A 9,162-nucleotide genomic window follows, 5' to 3' on the forward strand; every position below is an offset into this window, starting at 1 on the left:
GTTGAATCTGTGGTTTAGGCAAAATGTGCATTGAAACAAAAGTTCACATCTCTAAGTGTGGGCTAGAAAGATTTTTTTCCAAAAAAACAAAAGGCAAAATGTTCAAAAAGTAGGAGCTGTATGTGACTAATTTTGATCCTTGTTGCATGAAGCAACTAATTGTAACTTGCACGGGATAATTGTGTTCTCGTAAAACCCTGGTGTGTTTTGTGATGGGGGCTGGTACCCATGAGTAACATTACTGGCACAGGGCATCCTGCATTACATCACTCATGAGAAGGACACAGGGGAAAGTTCCCTGAAACCTACATATGTACAGAAAAATACATTCCTTGGAAATAAGTTTCCCTGAAACAGTAAATTTGTCAGGAGATGACTGCACTGGTGACCTCTACACCAAGGGCATGACCAGCTGTGGGTATAGAGGTCATTGCTGATGTGGGTTGGTAACAGGAGTGATAATAATAGTAATAAATAATAAAAAGAATAAGAAAAGAATAAGAATATATCAGCTATAACACTGCCCTCTACGTAGAAGACTATTACTACTATAATACTGCCCCCTATGTACAGGAATATAACTACTATAATACTGCCCCCTATGTACAAGACTATAACTACTATAATACTGCCCCCTATGTACAAGACTATAACTACTATAATACTGCCCCCTATGTACAGGAATATAACTACTATAATACTGCCCCCTATGTACAAGACTATAACTACTATAATACTGCCCCCTATGTACAAGAATATAACTACTATAATACTGCCCTCTATGTACAAGACTATAACTACTATAATACTGCCCCCTATGTACAAGAATATAACTACTATAATACTGCCCTCTATGTACAAGAATATAACTACTATAATACTGCCCCCTATGTACAGGAATATAACTACTATAATACTGCTCCCTATGTACAAGAATATAACTACTATAATACTGCCCCCTATGTACAAGAATATAACTACTATAATACTGCCCCCTATGTACAGGAATATAACTACTATAATACTGCCCCCTATGTACAGGAATATAACTACTATAATACTGCCCCCTATGTACAGGAATATAACTACTATAATACTGCCCCCTATGTAAAAGAATATAACTGCTATAATACTGCCCCCTATGTACAAGAATATAACTACTATAATACTGTCCCCTATGTACAAGAATATAACTACTATAATACTGCCCCCCTATGTACAGGAATATAACTGCTATAATACTGCCCCCTATGTACAAGAATATAACTACTATAATACTGCCCCCTATGTACAAGAATATAACTACTATAATACTGCCCCCTATGTACAAGAATATAACTACTATAATACGGCCCCCCCATATACTATTGTTGTATATGGGAGGATGTGGGGGTCATATTAGAGTAGTAGGACCACATGTAACAGAGGACCAAGAGCTGCTGTCAGAACCACAAAAGGCCTCTTAAAACATGTGCTGCCACCTTTAGGCTTTCCTAAAAAACAGAAAACCTCTCAATATTTTTGAATTCTTCCATATACATTGACCAAATATGGTGCATGTTATGATTTGTATACAATCTATCGGGAGAAACATATCAATTATAAGAGGTACAGACATGTCTATATGGCAGCAACAGGCTATAAAAAGAATGTAAAGTTTCAGTTGCGCATCAAAAATCAAAAATTTCAGTTGCGTGTGTAAAGCTTTATAAAGAACTATATTATTTTGGTAAGGACAGACGGGAGCCCTCATTACCCTCAGAGAATGAGGAACTTATCCTACACGTCCAATGTTGTTTCTGAATCAGTGGATTTCCTCATTCTGCTGCCAAAAACCATAAATAACCAAAACAGATTCAAGGACAAAGTCTGAAGTGGAAGTGTCTGGGATATGAAAACTTCCGTACCAGGTGTTATTTTTTTTTATGTTAACATTTAAATTTTTTTTATTTACGGTATATGGGTTGACCAGCGGGTGGAGAAATGTGTGGAAATAATTAGTTTTTGCCAAATTAACAGTTTTCTCATCTAATCTGATCAAACATTTAGACATTTCTTCTTTTTCTGCCTCTTCTTCGTTGACAGGAAATGCTTCCCCTCCTTCCCGTAGTTAGGGACAGTCTCCTGTCAGCACTAGCACTGCTCCATAGAAGCCATAGTAGATTACTGCCTCCAACATCAAGTGTCCCTTCAGTTAAAAATTTGGTCTGAGACGCGTTATAAAGTTTTCCTCTTAGGCCCCTTACACACTAGCGAGTGTGATGCGTCCAACACGTATCATCTTCACAGCGTGTGCTGGCTGGAACGTCAGGCCCCAATGCTGGGCTATCGGAACCAAACCATGTGTTAATTTGGCACTAGGTCAACATTTGGTGCATAAAAACACATTTTTTGTAAAATTGTGTGGCAATGAAAGAGTTCTGCTGTGCCTTAAATTGCTAGACAATGCGGTAATTCAGGTAGGACATTTGTTTTGGGTAACTAAAGGGGTCTTAAAGGAGATCTATCACCAAGATGAAAGACTGTATGCAAGTGAGTCTGAGGGGCTCCAGGCTCCATTAACACCTATGGAGCACAGAGCCCCTCAGACTAATTTGCATACAGTCCTTCATCCTGGTGGTAGAAGCCCTTTAAGCAATTTGTATAAACCAAATTTCTGTCCTATATACACCGACAGCTGAGAGTTAAAGGAACCAAATAAAAAAATAAAGTGTCAAATGGCTTAACTCCTTGCAGACAGTCCCTGGATAGACTAATAACCTCAGAGAGCTGAATAATCAAGTGGAATATTCTCTAGGTATGGAAGGAGTTAATTATTAGCCTCCTTATTTGTCTGAAGTGGACAGACCTCAAAAGACTTTCAGATACACTGCTCACTACAGGAGAAAGAAGCAGAAAAGGGACACAGAGAAGCTGCTTTGCTTAATGGTACATTTTGTAATATACTTCATTATTATCTGCCTTATTCATTTCTGAAATATAATAAGCTTCTATGGTTTAGTTACTCTTAAGAAGCCATAAAATCGGTGATGTGTGTGTTGTCACCAAATTAGCACAATAATTAGTAGCTCATAAACTATTTATGCCCTCCATTGTTGGACTGTACCCCGCAATAGGTTAGGAGTTGAGAATCAGAGCCCTTATACACAGAGGCCCCCTCTCTAACCCCCTAGAGTGCCCCCATCATTCCAAGGTTTCAGACCAGCAGATCTGCCAGGTCCTGTTTGGATACAAGGGCGGAAAAATGCATAAACAGGCATAATTGCTTGAAGAGCCCCTCTCATACGAATAGTGGAGAACACAATAGATGCAGAAGTGTTTCTATTTGCAGAATTCCAGTTCATGAGAACCTGAGGTACATAAACAACATTAACCCCTCAATGGCTATTTTTTTTTCTATGCATTTGCAACAACATCATTTTCATTTTGTCAATCAATAAAGTGTATGAGGGCTTTTTTTCCATAGGTCAAGTTGGAGTGCAGTGCATGTTCCCCATGTGTTGTGAAGCCATGAGAGGGGAAAAAAAATATCCTCCCAATTTCCCAGGGATTGCCGTTATTACAGGGATCCCAAAATACTGCCGTACAAGCCTGGATAAAGTCTCCCTTCATTTAATACAGTGACCCAGGTTAAAGCCCCTGCACCCGTTTTTTGTCTGACTTTGCACAATGGGGGAGATTTAACAATGTGTCTCAGGTTCCACAGTCTCTACCTGGAAAACTTGTCTTTTGCTGCACCAGATTTATCACAGTGATGATGAATTCTGGTGCAGACTGTTGGTTCCTACTTTAGGCCTACTTTTAGTTGGTCTATACTGTGCGCCAGATCAGAGATCTTTAAAGTATCCCTCCCCGGGACTGAGGTGCTCCATCTGGCCTCTCAATTCCCTTTTAAATGGAAAAACTCCCATACTTGCTACTTGGGCATCCATATTTCCGCAGACCTCTCATCCCTGTATGCCTTAACAAACCTCTCAGAGCTAACCGTTAAAGATCTTGGCCAATACCGTGGTCGCCATCTCTCATGGTTCGGCCGAGTTAATGTCCTTAAGATGGACACAATGCCCCGATTCCTATACCTATATCAGATACTGCCGATTTGACCCCCCTAGTTCTTTCTTCTTGAGTCTGTGCACGGCCTTTCGGAGTGTATTTGGGGTGGCGGATCTAGCCGCATTAGCTTTTCTGTGTTGGCACGTACGAAAACCAGGGGTGGCGTGGGATTTCCGGATCCACAGTTATATCATATAGCGGCCACTATTCAACGACTGGTTGACTGGACTTACAATACTGATTCCAAACAGTGGGTTCAGCTAGAACTTGACCTAGTCTACCCCACGCTACGCTATCTCCCTTGGGTCAACTCCAGACCTCAACCATTCACTGTTTTCCCCAATACTTTTTCTTTGCATCGGACAGACTGATGAGTAAGAACACTCTGCTCAGGATGAGGGGCCCTTTGACTCCACCGTTTCATAATCCTGCCTTCCCACCTGGCGTGGGTAGACACAGGTTTCTCAGTTGGGAGGCTTCTTCGGACGTTCGCCTGGGCCAGATTGTTGATGGTGTATCCATTCCCACCATGGAGTACCTGAAGGCCTCCCATCCTGACATCCCATTGTCCTGGCTGGGGCACAGACAACGTGCATCCTATGTAATGGCGGACCCAGATCACACTGCAATCGGGTCGTCTCCTACGGCCCTGGAAGCTTTGATTAGACTGAACTCACCAGCCCATGCGCTCTCCGCCATATATGGCTTGAGGATGCCACTCCTGGTAGGCCGAGTTATATTGGAGCATGGGAGGCAGCTCTCTCTGCTGAATTAACGGATGAAGAGCTAGATGAGGCCTTTCTATTTTCGCATAAGATGCCACTACCCTGTAGTGCTTAGGAAAAGAATTATAAAATATTGTCTAGGTGGTACAGGTGCCCCTCTCGGCTCCACAGAATTTTCCCCAAAGTTTCAGACGTGTGTTGGCGTTGTGGTGCGGAGGTGGGTACTCTACTTCATATCTGGTGGAGCTGCTCTGTTCTCCAACCGTTTTGGAACAAGATCTTCGACACCTATCATCAGGTCACTGGCAAAAGGGTCACTCCTACTCCTCAGATAGTATCAGGTATAATCGATAATAGAGCTCTCTCTACTATTAAGAAAGTCCTCCTTCGTCAGTTTTTGACCGCAGCCCTTACGGTAATCCCCAGACATTGGAAGAGTCCACAACCTCACACGATAGTCGAGTGGGTCCAGGAACTTGGGTTTATTCGTAGAATGGAGGAGTTGGTAGCTAATGATTCTGCAGATCCTGGTAAGACGAACACAGCATGGGCTTCATGGGACATATTTTTAAGCTCACAGGAATTTCAGGATCTTCTTCTGTCATATGTGGAGCGTGTCATAGCCCCCCCCAATTCTCATGAACAGTCTTATGGGTTTAGGTTTCTGATCCTGCGTGATCAGCCTTGTACTGCCATCACCCGCTTGTACCGTTTCTTGCTATGTCTTCCCAATAAATGTTGATTATACATAAACTGTGCGCCAGAATTTTGGGCGCACTGATGGTTTCCTGTGAGCCACGCCCCTTTCTTACGAGGCCACGCCTGTCTGAAGAAGACCACGCCCCCTTAATTGGAAAGTTGGGAAAGTGCCAAAAAAAAAGCCTTGATACCTGTGGTATTTTTGGCACAAAACCACCAGAATTGTGGCACAAGTGCATTTATAAAAATCCCACCCATTGTTTTTAGTGCAAACTGCTTGCACATGTATGTATAAAGTGTCTGCAACACATTTGTGTCACCGCTGCACTATGCCAGACATGACACAAATTTCTGCATTAAAATGGGCGTTTTGGTACACACAAGTGGACCGTGCACCACATTTCCAACAGGATTGTGTTGCACCAAAAAAAAAAAAAAACTTGGTGCATTCTTTCGGTGCTGTGCAGGAAGCACCAGATTCATGAAGACCATGCACCACAATTCCTGGATCATGGCCCCCTGCACACTACACAGATAACTGCACACACATAAATAAGCACCACATTTTGCATGTAGATAATGCAAACATATAAAAAGTGAATTGTAGAAATATTTATTAGACCTAGAGCAAGTCCTATTCCTGTCCACCTTAAGGCTCATTTCCTATGGACATGGGCAGGGTAAGTGGTACTCACCCATTGAGGTCCACTTGACCAAAACAAGCCATCACTTTCCCGGTTTGCAGCCCGTATTGCACATAAAGTCATAAGCATGAGGCGTAATACTCATAAATTTAGACTTAAGCTCTTTTCAGAAAATAAAGCCATAGAAAACTCGCTCTACCCCCAGTTTCTTCTCAGTATGGATTATTCCCAGCACTGGGTTGTGCAGAGAGAGATTTCCCATTTTTAAACTTCAAACTCTTTCTTGGCAGTGGTAGCTTGGTGACATATGATTTTATTATGAATTGTGTGCATAAGATAGGAGTAGGAGTGTAGGGTCAGGGAATTATCCAAATCCCATACACAGTACAGAAAAAAGAAGTTCACTGTGGTTTGATGATACGCAGGATGTTATTCAATTGGTGCGGATCACATTGCAGGATGCAATTATAAATGCAAAGGATGAGCTCCGCCCCCTGCTACAGCTAAATTTCACCAAAAAACACATCAGAAACCAGCTGAAAAGGGAAATGGGGCTGGAAAGAACCTAAATGGTATACAGCATGAGCAATAAAGAAAAAAAAATCTACACCAAAATAAAATTTTCCATAGCCAGTAAAAGCCTAACATTGTGCCAGATACACTACCGATGTGCTTAAAATCTGGTGTAACTTTTATATTTACACAATTCGAGTCTGACGCACATTGGGGCACATTTACTAAGAACAGTGCAGTCTGTCCTATGTGCCGTTACCTGTGTAGTGTGCAGGTGGAGCCAGATTCAGGATTTCTGGCGCATATTCTGCATGAATTTGGCACCCCCTGCACTGCTCTGACAGAGGGTACCTCTTTTTTTTTTTTGGTGCACTTTTAACAATCGGACACAATTCTGTCGGATGAAAAATGTGGTGCAGGGTCCAACTGCGCTCCATTCAGTGCAGAATTTTGTGTTGTGTCAGGTGTAGTGCAGCGGCGACACGAATGTGTCTCAGACACTTCTTAAATACCTGTACAAAGTCCAACAGAAAAGTGGCGCAGGGGCTCTAGTAAATATGGGTCAGTGTTTTGAAATGCACCATTTTTTTTTAAGCAGATTCTGTCCTAAAGCAGTCACGGTCTTCACCTTCCATTAATGGTTTTCCTATGTGCTTGTTACGTCCTGATACATTATGGGGCACTTGTACCTTTGCTTTGGCGTGGCTTTTATTCCTTTTTTGCACCCAAGAAAACTTTCCTCCAAAGTTTGCCATTGTTTAATTTTCTGCAAAGTTATCACCCGATTCCAGATGTGAAAGTTGCGACTTCTTGCAAATCCATACCCGCTGTCAGGCGTAGAAAAACAGTTTTCAACTTTAGTTAGCTAGTGACTTTTTGAACAAAAGACCTTTTTATTGAAACTATGACCATGTTATCTACTTCCTTATAGTTATTGAATAGGTGGTAAACCTAAACATTTTACTATGCTTTATGCATCTCTCATTTAGGAATCCGAAAGACCTAAGACTTCCCAATTCTTGTTTATTACTATTTTGTTCCTGCATACCAATATTATCGCTGGCGCACAGTTTTGTATATTATTATGTTTTGATTTGGTTCTCCATTGTATTTGATATAAGATGTTACATGCTGATATGATGGAACTATATTTATTCTCCATATTTTAGGGTCTGAAGAAGATCCCAAAGTGGATCGAAACATTACACACTGGAATTATTGGATTGCCTGTATATCATGAATAAAGACTTTCTTCTATTTTGCAAAATTGAGTGCCGAATTATTTTGATAACTGGTTCTACACGGGTTTGTGCCCTATTCGCTGCACCCGAGCTACCCTGGGAGTGACATGTATTCCACTTCTACGCGAGTCTAGCAATTTGACGCCCCTGGCTACGAGCCATGGCTTGCCATCTCTGTGGTGCTACGAGGGGTTGCGACAGGTACATCAGACCCCCGTTCTAGTGATCTGTGGGACCCCCACCAATCAGCAAGTTAGGCCCCATCCTCAGGAATAGGGCTCCAACTTTTTTCTGACCAAAAAAAAAAAAAAAAAAAAGACAGGCGCAGAAAGCCAAAACAAAGGTACATGTGCCCCTACATGTTACATTCTCATGTGATATAGTCTAGCACTGCGAGTAGTGACAGTAGGCTACTTTGTCAACAAGTTGTGCTACTCAGTTTGGTCAAAACTGGCCGGTGACACACAAGGAGTTTTTGTCGCTTTTCTGTTGCAAATTTTGCAAAGGTTTGCTTGCATTTTTTTGTAAAAACGCAATGCTTGTTGTGCAATGCTAAGGCCGCGGTCACACGTACCGCTAGACGTCAATTCATAACGCAACGCTAGCGCACAGGGGAAGGTCCTCGGCCCGAACGCACATGCGTTAACAGGGAAACGCATGCGATTGATAAACCGATCGCATGCGTTTCCCTATTAACGCATGTGCGTTCGGGCCGAGGACCTCCCCCTGTGCGCTAGCCTAGTGTCGCGTTATGAACGGGCATCTAGCGGTGGGCATCTAGCGGTACGTGTGACCGCGGCCTAAATTGCATTTAGCTCTGTCTCTTGGAATTTGTAAAACCACAGTGATCTTATTCTCCATGCCGTTTGTGCAATTGAAAAGCGTAATAAAAATGCACCTCAAAAATGCAGACAAATTGCAGGGGAGAAAACACCAAGTTAAGACACTTTAACCTAAAACGCATTGAAAAAGTCAATATACAAATATGATCAAGAATGCCAAAACACAATGAAAAAAAAAAAAAAAAAAAACGCAACAATAACGCCACACGTGTCACCAGCCTCATGTGACTTATTTAATCTTATTTCTATGTTGTTATCTTTTTCTATACTTTATGATAGGTTATTTTGATCTTTAGGACTCAAAATGCATCTATTTTGATATTATATGCAAAAGCAAAAAACTTATTTCAAAACCTTTGTAATAAAAACTTTTATTATCCCATTCTGGGTCTGACACAAATGTATGAATAAAATGTATTTTTTAAATAACTTAATGTCATGATGT

General features: G+C 41.6%; 1 protein-coding gene across 1 annotated transcript in view; it reads right to left on the reverse strand.

The window, feature by feature from the left end:
• ARHGAP40 (Rho GTPase activating protein 40) overlaps positions 1-9,162 on the reverse strand; it is a 42,142-nt gene that overhangs the window by 32,048 nt on the left and 932 nt on the right. The gene's annotated exons all lie outside the window — the stretch shown is intronic.

Source organism: Engystomops pustulosus, chromosome 6, assembly GCF_040894005.1.
Source record: "Engystomops pustulosus chromosome 6, aEngPut4.maternal, whole genome shotgun sequence".
Lineage (NCBI taxonomy): Eukaryota > Metazoa > Chordata > Amphibia > Anura > Leptodactylidae > Engystomops > Engystomops pustulosus.